Below are 9577 nucleotides of genomic sequence, written 5' to 3'. Positions count from 1 at the left end.
AGCACAGCTTTGCTTCATCCCATAAGTTTTGGTATGTTGTGTTTTCATTTTCATTTGTCTCAAGGCATGTTTATATTTCCTTTGTGATTTATGCTTTGGTCCATTGGTTGTTAAGCATGTGTTGTTTAATTTCCAAATATCATGAATTTTCAGGGATTTTTTCCTGTAATTTATTTACTTTTTTTTTTTTTTTTTTGAGCCAGGATGGAGTGCAGTTGTGTGATCACGGCTCACTGTAGCATTGATCTCCTGGGTTCAAGCAGTTATCTCACCTCAGCCTTCTGAGTAGCTGGTACCACAGGTGTGTGCCACCATGCCTGGCTAATTTTTTTTCTTTTTTTTGAAACAGGGTCTCACTCTGTGGCCCAGGCTGGAGTGCAGTGGTGCGATCATGGCTCACTGCAGCCTTGATCTCCTAGGTTCAGGTGATCCTCCCACCTCAGCCTCCTGGGAAGCTGGGACTACAGGTGCACACCAATACACTGGCTAATTTTTTGTGTTTTTAGTAGGGATGGGATTTCACCATGTTGCCCAGGAAGTTCTGAACTCTTGGATTCAGGCAATTCGTTTCCCTCAGCCTCCCAAAGTATTGGGATTACAGGTGTGAACCACCACACCCAGCTTCTTTTTATTTTTAGAGATGGAGTTTCTCTATGTTGCCCAGGCTGATCTTGAACTCCTGGGCCCAGGAGATCCTCCCAACTTGTCCTCCCAAAGTGCTGTGATTACAGATGTGAGCCACCATGCTCAGCCCCTTCTGTTATTGAGTTCTAGTTTCATTCCACTGTGACTGGAAAATATACTTTCTATGATTTTAATTATTTAAAATATAACAAGGCTTGTTTTGTCACCTAACATACTGTCTATCCTGAGGAATATTCCATGTGCACTTGAAAAAAATGTGTATCCTGCTGTTGTGGAGTGGAATGTTGTACATATACAAGTATCCACGTGTTTTATAAATGTTCAAGACTTCTATTTCCTTATTGGTCTTCTGTCTAGTTGTTCCATCAATTATTGAAAATGGAGTATTAAAGTCTCCAACTACTTATTGTTGCATTGCCTACTTCTCCTTTCAATTATGTAATGTTTGCTTTACATATTTTAAGGTCACATTGTTTGGTGCATATATATTATTATTACATATTCTTGATGAATTGACCCTTTTAGTAATGTATAATGTCATATTTGTCTCTTGTAACAATTCTTTATTTAAATTCTATTTTGTGGTCAGGTGCAGTGGCTCATGCCTGTAATCCCAGCACTTTGGGAAGCCAAGGTGGGCAGATCACTTGAGGTGAGGAGTTCAAGACCGGTCTGTCCAACATGGCAAAACCCTGTCTCTACTAAAAATAAAAAAATTAGCTGAGCATGGTGGTACACAGCTGTGATTGCACTAATGTACTCCAGTCTATCTCAAAACAAACAAAAAACAACCTCCCCCCCAAAAAACCCAAAGTTATAATAATTCTGGCTTTTGTATTTACCCATGTAAATACCTTTATTGGGGATTTTTATTTCTTCAAACATCTTTGAGTTACTCTCTGGCATCCTTTAATTTCAACTGAAAGAGTCCCCTTAGCATTTCTTGTAAGGCAGGTCTAGTGGTAATGAACTTTCTCAGCTATTATGTATCTGAAAATGTCTTAATTTCTCACTTATTTTTGAAGGATCGTTTTGCTGAAAAAGGATTTTTGGTTGATAATTTTGTTTGTTTCAGCACTGTAAATATATCATGCTCACTGCCTTTTGACCTTCAGCATATCTTGTGAGTAATCAGCTGATAATCTTATTGAGGACACTTTGTATGTGATGAGTCACTTTTCTCTTGTTTTCAATATTCTCTCAGTATTTGCCTTTCAACTGTTTGATTATATTAAGTTTCAATATAAGTCTCTTTGTATTTATACTCCTTGGAGTTTATTGGACTTTTTAGATATTTAATATTCATGTCTTTCATCAAATTTGGACAGTTTTAGGCCATTATTTCTTCAAATAACCAGTCTCATTCTCTCTTCTCTTATTGAACTTCCATAACACCCATGTTATTTTGTTTCATGGTGTACCATAAGTAACTTAGTCTCTGTTCACTTTTCCTCACTCTTTCTCACATCTGTTCCTCAGACCTGATGATTTCAATTGCCCTACCTTCCAAGTTCACAGATTCTTTCTTCTGCTTTCTCAAATCTGCTCTTGAGCCTCTCTAGTGAAGTTTTTTATTTCAGTTATTATCCTTTTCAGGTCCAGAATTTCTGTGTGGTTCTTTTTTTAATAATTTCTCTTTATTAATAACCTCATTTTGTTCATGCATGGCTTTCCTAATTTACTTTAGTCCTCATCTATTTTTGCTCTTAGCTCTTTAAGATAGCTATTTTAAAGTGTTTTTGTCTAATAAGTCTTATGTTGGGCTGCCTTGGACACAGTTTTTGTCAACTTGTTGTTTTTTTCCTTTGAATAGGCCATCTTTTCCCGTTTCTTTATCTGCCTTGTGATTTTGCTGTTGCTGTTGCAAACTGGACTTTTGACTATTATAATGTGATAAGTCTGGAAATCAGATTCTCTCTCTTCCTCAGCATTTTTTTAATTGCTGAAGGCTGTAGTAACGTTTGTTTTTATACTTTCCCAAGCTATTTTTGCAAAGACCATTCATTGTTTTTTTGTGGTCACCAAAGTGTCTGTTTCTTCAGCTTGTGTTTAGCCAGTGTTTTGACAGAGAATTCCCTGAATGCCAGGAGCTAAAAACTACACCACCACCACCACCACCACCACCACCACCACCACCACACACACACACACACACGCACACACACAAGCATACCTCTCCCATCTTTTGCAAATTGGGTTGGGACTCTTTAACACTTATCTAGGCTTGTTCTGAGCCTAGGATCAGCCTGTGACAAAAGTTTCAGGGCTTTTCTGAATATGTGTTTTGCCCTGGACATGCATGTAGCATTCTCAATTTCCTGTATACATAGCTGTTTTATTTTTGTTTGAGTTGGATCTCGCTCTGTCATCTAGGCAGGTGTGCAGTGACATGATCATGGCTCACTGCAGCCTCGCACTCCTGGGCTCAGGTGATCTTGTTTCTGTTTCCCAAGTGGCTGGGACTACAGGAATGCACCACCATGCCCAGCTAAGCTTTCCCTTCCCTTCCCTTTTCTCCCCTCCCTTCCTTTCCCTTCCTCCTTCTTTTCTCTCTTCCTTCTTTCTTTCTTTCTTTTCTTTCTCTTTCTTTCTTTCTCTTTCTTTCTTTCTTTTCTTTTTTCTCTCTCTCCTTCCTTCCTTCTTTTTCTTTTGCTTTTTTCTTTTCTTTCCTTCTTTTTCTTTCTCCTTCCTTCCTTCTTTCTCTCCCTCTCTTTCCATCTCTCCCTCCCTCCTTCCCTTCCCCCTCCCTCCCTTTCTTTCCTTCTTCCTTCCTTTCCCTTCCCTTTCCTTCCCCTCCCCTCCCTTTCCTTCCCCTCCCCTCCCTTTCCTTCCCCTCCCCTTCCTTTCCTTCCCCTCCCCTCCCTCTCCTTCCCCTCTCCTCCCTTTCCTTCCCCTCCCCTCCCTTTACTTTCCCCTCCCCATCCCTCCCTCCCCTCCCCTCCCCTCCCCTCCCCTCCCCCCCCCTCTCCTCTCCTCTCCTCTCCTCTCCTCTCCTCTCCTCTCCTCTCCTGTCCCATCCCATCCCATCCCGTCCCTTCCCGTCCCGTCCCGTCCCGTCCCGTCCCGTCCCGTCCCGTCCTGTCCTGTCCTGTCCTGTCCTGTGTGAACATAGCTCACAGCAGCCTCAACCCTGAGGGCTCAAGTGATCTTCCTGTGTCCCTCCCAAGTAGCTGGGACAGCAGGTGCCTAACCCCGCCTAATTATTTATTTTTTTTCTGCTCGTCCCCTGTGGGTTGGACCCACTGCCTAACCAGTCCCAATGAGATGAACTGGGTACCTCAGTTGGAAATGCAGAAATCACCCGCCTTCTGCCCTGGTCTCACTGGGAGCTGCAGACCGGAGCTGTTCCTATTCGGCCATCTTGGCCCCTTCCAATTATTTATTTTTTTGTAGAGACAGGGTCTCATCATGTTCTCCAGGCTGGTTTAAAACTCTTGGGATCAGGTCAGGATCCTCCCATCTCAACCTCCCAAATTGCTGAAGATTACAGGTGTGAGCCACCATGCCCAGCCTGCTTTTCTATTTTGTTGTAGAGACAGGCTCTCACTATATTGGCCAAGCTTGTCTCAAACTCCTGGCCTCAAGCAGTCCTCTTGCCTTGGCCTTCCAAACTGCTGTGATTACAGGCATGAGCCACTGCACCTGTCGGCCTCTTCTTCTTTTTTTGAGTCAACGTCCAGCCTGGAGTGCAGTGGTGCAATATGGCTCACTGCAGCCTCAAACCCCTAAACTCAGTTGATCCTCCCACCTCGGCCTCCCAGATAGCTGGGACTACAGGTATATGCCACCATGCTAGCTAACTTTTTTTAAATTTTATTTTTTGTAGAGATGGGGTCTTGCTATATTGCCCAGGCTGGTCTCAAACTCCTGGCCTCAAGTGATCCTCCCACCTTGGCCTCCAAAAGCATTGGCATTACAGGCATGAGCCACTGTGCTTGGCTCATAGCTGCTTTAAAAATTTATATACACATATATATTTTAAGACAGGGACTTGCTCTACTGCACTGGCTGGAGTGCAGTGTCACAATCATGGCTCACAACTCAAACTTCTGGGCTCAAGCAATCCTCCCGCCTCAGCCTCCCAAGTAACTGGTACTACAGGTGCATGCCACCACCCCCAGCTAATTTTTAAATTTGTTGTAGAGACAGGGTCTTGCTGTGTTGTCCAGACTGGTCTCAAACTCCTGGGCTCAAGCAATCTGCCTGCCTCAGCATCCCAAAGTGTTGGGGTTACAGACATAAGCCACTGCACCCACAAATTGCTGTTGAATATCCAAATGGTCCAAGCTTCTCCTCTGGGTTTAAAATGGTATATGGCATGTCTCTACCTATAACCTCTTGCCCCAGGCATCTTTTCTGAACAATGTCCTGATTTTAGGCAAAAGATATAGCATCTTGCATCAGTTCTTCCAGGAGCCACCAGATAAGAACAGATGCACATAATAGATTGCAAATAAGGCCTGCTCTCTTTGGAGGGAGGGAACTGAGAACTGTGCTACTGTTGTCTCAATTCCAAAACTGTTGGCTGGGTGCAGTGGCTCATGCCTGTAATCCCAACATTTTGGGAGGCCAAGGCAGGAGATCACTTGAGGCCAGGAGTTTGAGACCAGCCCAGACAACATAGTGAGACCCTATGTCTACAAACAATTTAAAACACTAGCTGGGTGTGGTGGCACATACCTGTAATTCTAGCTTCTCAGCAGGCTGAGGTTGGAGGATTGCTTGAGCCCAGGAGTTTGAGGCTTCAGTAAGCCATGATTGTACCAGTACACTTCAGCCTGGGCTACAGAATGAAACCGCTCAAAAAAAAAGACCAAGACTGCTGCCATGCTGGGGAAGGGGAGCGGGGGCAAGACTAAGTGAAAACACCGCAAAACTTTCCTACTGTTTTGACGATGGCCTTTTTTAAATTGAATGTTTGCCTGGTTGCTATAGGCCTTTGTTTTCTCGAGTGCCAACAAAGTTGATTCTGACAGTTGGGCTTGTTTATTCAGTGTTTCAGTTTGGAAATGAGAGCTTGGAGCTTCCTAGGCCACCATTTTGCAGATGTCATTTCCAATGGCATTTTTTGCATCTCGACTTTTTCCTCGTGTTCAGTGCTTCAGGACCACAAGATGGTTGCTACAGCTACAGACCTTCCATCTTTCTGGCACAGCGAAAAGCGGGGAAGGCTAGAATATCATGGCAGCTGTTTACCTCTCCTTTCACGAGGAAAGAAAAAGCCTTCCCATGGGGATCCCAGGGCCCCTGCTAGCTGCAAAGGGGCCTGGGAGAGCAGGGAGAGCCTCTCTCACCTAAGCAGTAGACACAGTCCTTCACCAGAGTGCAGGTTCTGATGACAAGAAAGACGAAGAGGCCACCAGCAGGCTGGATACCCCAAAGAGCCAGAAGTAGGGGATGTGATTACTCACATCTGTACCGGTCAGAGTGTTGTACACATATCCAGCCAAGGTACCTGTGACCCAGGTCAGGTGACCAGCTTAGCAATGTCACCTACCTTCCTCTCAACCCAGATCCCCAAACTCTTTGAATGCTGTTGGGATGCAGAACAGCAAGTCAGCAAGTGATTTTTTTAAAAAAATAATTTAATTTTTGTGGGTACACAGTAGATTATATATTTATGGGGTACATGAGATATTTTGATACAGATATACGATGTGTCATAATCACATCAGGTTGTAAATGGGGTGACCATCACCTCAAGCATTTGTCACTTCTTTGTGTTACCTCTCTGTAAAAGCATGTTTAATTACACCCTTTCAGTTATTTGTAAATGTACTGCTGATTGTAATTACCCTGTTGTGCTATCAAATACCAGCTTTTATTTATTCTATCTAATTATATTTTTGTACCCGTCAACCATCTCCGCTTCTCCCTACCTCCCCACTACTCTTCCCAGCCTCTGGTAACCATCGTACCTACTTTCTATTGCCATGCGTTTGTTTTAATTTTTAGCTCCCACAAATGAGTGAAAACACGTGAAGTTTGTCTTTCTGTGCCTGGCTTATTTCAGTGAGTGATCCTCATGTCTCCAGGGCTTGTCTCCACATGACTCACCAGGGGAAGCCCCTGCCAGGTGTCACCCCAGAGCCAACCACAGAGGGCTGCTCTGCTGATGGCTGCCTCACCCCCGGCTGCTCCCTCAGTGAACTGGCACAGCTCTGCATCCCTCTCTGGACCTGCTCAGAGTAGCCACATTTCAGGCGTGTCTTATGATTCTAACATCAAGCTTATAATATCAATCTTACTAATACCAAGAAAAAGTGGAAAATGAGGCATTATCTGGCAGTCATTAAATTAGTAAGGTCTAATGACAAACATAATACACGATGAAGATGAGACTGCGGGGAGATGGTGCCTTTGCGAGTTGCCCGTGTCAGCGGTAAGAGTCACGGCCCTCGAGAAATCACCGAGTCTTCATTACTCAAGACTGGCATCAACCCTTCACCAAATTCCAATAACTGAGGATCTGATAATTACCCGATAAATCCTAGATTAGCCTGAGGAAAGAAATGAGCTGTCCACATAAGAGTCATAAACATTGGGCTGGGGCTGCTGGCTCACGCCTATAATCCCAGCACTTTGGGAGTCCAAGGAGGGTGGATCACAAGATCAAGAGATCAAGACTCTCCTGGCCAACATGATGAAACCCTGTCTCTACTAAAAGTACAAAAATTAACCGGGCATGATGGCACGTGCCTGTAGTCCCAGCTACTTGGGAGGCTGAGGCAGGAGAATCGTTTGAACCCAGGAGGCAGAAGTGCAGTGAGCCAAGATCGTGCCACTGTACTCCAGCCTGGCAACAAAGCAAGACTCTGTCTCAAAAAAAAAAAAAAAAAAAGAATGGTAAACATTGTACTCTGACTCACAAATCTCATCTAGGGGAACTTGTTTTAAGGAAATAAATTTAAAAAATAATAGGAAACATTGTTAGGCACAAAGAAGTCAACCAGAAACATATTTATCAAAAATGATCTATTGGGAACCAGCCCGACAGCACCAGAAGAGGAGAAGATCCATGAGTTCTGTGGACCATAACCTAGTCACAGACATGCTGATCAGAGATTGAAGGCAACAGGGAGGATTTCTGTGAAAAGTCAAGAGAAAAAGCAGGATGCATGTGTACATATCATATGGTCACAACTCGGCATGTGTGTCCAGAGGCACTGGCAGTTGGGTTGGGAGATCAGGTGTGAAATTTTCACTGTCATTCCGAACCGGATTGTGCTGCTGTTACACTGCTTGTGTTTCACAGACGACCCCAGGAGATCACATAGCTGGACTCTATCTGTGGTGCTAGGCTGGGCACAACTGGGCTCCAGGGGCTTAGCCTAGGTAGCCCCCATGGGAACAAATATATGAAAGACAGGGTGGGCCTTTCATATGCTTGTTCTGACGCTCAGCCCTGTGCATGCCAACAGTGACTTCTCTGCTGCAAGTGCCCACAGCCCTGCCTAACGCCTTTTGACAGTGAGTGTGCCCGCTACATGCTGGGGCTAAAGCTTCCAGGAGTGTCCTCTACCAGTGACAGAAGAACGTGGTGGAAAGGTGTCTGTGTCCTTATTCCTTGGAGGCGACGCTCTTGGACATGTCCCCACCAGCTCCTGGAGGTCCCTGGGGGCAGGAGAAAGCTCTTGGATGCACTCTGGTCAGCTTCCTTCCAACCCCTGGCTCATTCCCCACTCAACAACTGCTGTCATCTGGGGTCACCTCCCCAATAAACTTTTTGCACTGGGATCCTTGTTTCAGGATCTGTTTCTGGAGGAACTAGATGACAACACCAGGAACAGAGGACCTAGAGAGGCAGCTTCATGGGTGGTGGGGTCTCTGCCTCTGCCGGCCAGGGACTTGGGAGCAGTTCTGGGAAGGTGCTGGATGGGGCTGTCACTCCCAGGGGCAGGCCCTTGGCTGCTGACTGTCTGTCCTCTCCACTATGGCTGTCTTGAGGACTTAGGGGTCAGCCTGACCCTGCCTTGGCCCCCTTCCTCTCAGCCTCTGTCTTCCCCTGCATGAGGCTGGGTGGCTCCCCTGTGAATCAGGCAGGGGTCCACAAAACACTAGAGACAGGTCCCTCCCTGCAGCTGTCTCCAGTGGATGGCACGCAGGTGATGTTCCCAACAAGCTGCCCTTATCGGCAGCTCAGCTTTGGTAATTGGGGCCAAGGTCATGGCCCATCCTGGTGATAGTGAGAGCCCAAGGTAGGCCTTGAAGATTCCTATCAGGAGGGAGCAGAAAGTGTGTACCACGCCCCTGGGCCCAGGTGGAGCAGGGCTGCTGCTCAAGGCTCCCGGCCATGCTCTGTCCCTTGCTAGGGGTGACTGGTGGGACAGGCCTGGCCAAGGGACAAGAGGGAGAAGGTCAGGGGGAAGTGGGGATGAAAAGCAAAATGAGCAAAGGAGAGTCTTCCGATATCTGGGGTCTCTGTAACTGTCAGGCCCAGGAGTGAGCTGTTCTTTCCCTTTGCTTCCTGGAGGAGGGGACTTTTGTCACTGCGTCACTCCACCCTGGCTGCCCCTCTGTTATCAGGCTGTTAATATTAATTAACAACAGTTGCTAGGGATGACAGTGCAGAGGGTGCCTCTGAGCCCATAGCTGGCCCTGATCCCAAGAAGGGGTAGGGCAGATCGGGGGTCTAAGGCTGAGCCAGGGAGGGTGCGGAGGTTCCTCGGCCATGCTGAGTTCCTGAGGCCAGAGCCCAGCCAGTGCCTGGTTTCACCTGTGCCTCCAGGCCCTGGCACCAACTCCAGCAGAAGCTGAGTTAGGGGCTGATAGCGTGGTCTCTCCCCTAACTGGCTCAGCCCTCTGGCTTCGGTCGTTTTGGGAAGTGAGTGGAGACCCTAGCACCCGCATGATGAGGCTCATCTCAAGCGGGGGCCTGTGGACTGGGGCCAAACAGTGGGAGTGGTGGATCATTAACTAGCAGGGCTCAGCC

The sequence above is a fragment of the Macaca thibetana genome, chromosome 3, assembly GCF_024542745.1.
Source record: "Macaca thibetana thibetana isolate TM-01 chromosome 3, ASM2454274v1, whole genome shotgun sequence".
Lineage (NCBI taxonomy): Eukaryota > Metazoa > Chordata > Mammalia > Primates > Cercopithecidae > Macaca > Macaca thibetana.
The sequence above is the reverse complement of the archived record's forward strand: the minus strand, read 5'-3'. Positions refer to the sequence as shown.